The following is a 1544-nucleotide window of genomic DNA, read 5'->3' as shown; positions in this document are numbered from 1 at the left end:
TAAAAAGCCAAAACATCAAATTTTATAGAAAGGCAAAGGATTTAAATAAACATTTCTCTAAAGAAGACACACAAATGGTCAAGTAAGCAAATGAAAACATGCTTAAGGTCTTAATAAATAGGGAAATCCAAGTCAAAACCAAAATGAGATACTACTTTACTCCTACTAGAACAGCTAAAATAAAAAGACAATAACAAGTGTTGACAAAAATGTGGAGACATTGGAACCCTCATACATTGCTGATGGGAATGTAAAAAGTGCAGCCACTTTGAAAAACAGTTTAGTGGTTCCTCAAAATGTAAAATATAAAGTTACCATATAATCTGAGCAATCCAATTTCTAGGTATATACCCAAGAAAATTTAAAAATATATGTCCTCATAAAAACCTATACGTAGGCCAGGCATGGTGGCTCACACCTGTAATTCTAGCACTTTGGGAGGCTGAGGCAGGCAGATCACGAGGTCAGGAGATTGAGACCATCCTGGCTAATATGGTGAAACCCTGTCTCTACTAAAAATACAAAACATTAACCAGGTGTGGTGGTATGCACCTGTAGTCCCAGCTACTCAGGAGGCTAAGACAAAAGAATCGCTTGAACCTGGGAGGCGGAGGTTGCGGTGAGCCGAGATTGCAGCATTGCACTCCAGCCTGGGCGACAGAGCGAGACTCCGTCTCAAACAAGACAAAACAAAACAAAACAAAACAAAACCCTATACATAAGTGTTCATAGTGGCATTATTCCTAATGCCAAAAAGTAGAAACAAATGTGGTATATCCATATAATAAACTATTATTTAGCAATGAAGAAATGAAGCACTGATACATGTTATAGCACAGTTAAATTTTGAGAATATTATGCTAAGGAAAAAAAGCCAGACACCAAAGGTCACCTGTGTATGATTCCATTTATATACGATGTCCAGAATAAGAAAATCTATAGAAACAGAAAGTAGATTAGTGGTTGCTAGGGACTGAGGGGAGGGAGAAAAAGTAAGTAACTGCTAATGGGTACAACGTTTCTTTTGAGAGTGAGTGATAAAAATGTTTTAGAAGTAGATAGTGATGATGGTTGCACAATCTTGTGAATATACTAAAAACAACTGAATTATATACTATAATGTGGTGTTTGTTTGTTTGTTTGTTTGTTTTGAGAAGGAGTCTCACTCTGTTGCCAGGCTGGAGTGCAGTGGTGCGATCTCAGCTCACTGCAACCTCTGCCTTCTGGGTTCAAGCAATTCCCCTGCCTCGGCCTCCCGAGTAGCTGGGACTATAGGCACATGCCACCACGCCCAGCTAATTTTTTGTATTTTAGTAGAGATGGGGTTTCATCATATTGGCCAGGATGGTATTGATCTCCTGACCTTGTGATCCACCCACCTCCGCCTCCCAAAGTGCTGTGATTACAGGTGTGAGCCACCAGGCTCGGCCTGTGGTATGTTTTATATCACATGAATTATGTCTCAATAACCAAAAAATAAGAAATACAGAAAAAAGTATCACTAAAAATTAAGAAATCCAGTAAGGATTTAGTCATACATTGAT

This window comes from Nomascus leucogenys, chromosome 3 (assembly GCF_006542625.1).
Source record: "Nomascus leucogenys isolate Asia chromosome 3, Asia_NLE_v1, whole genome shotgun sequence".
NCBI classification, from domain to species: domain Eukaryota; kingdom Metazoa; phylum Chordata; class Mammalia; order Primates; family Hylobatidae; genus Nomascus; species Nomascus leucogenys.
This window is presented reverse-complemented; position numbering follows the sequence as displayed.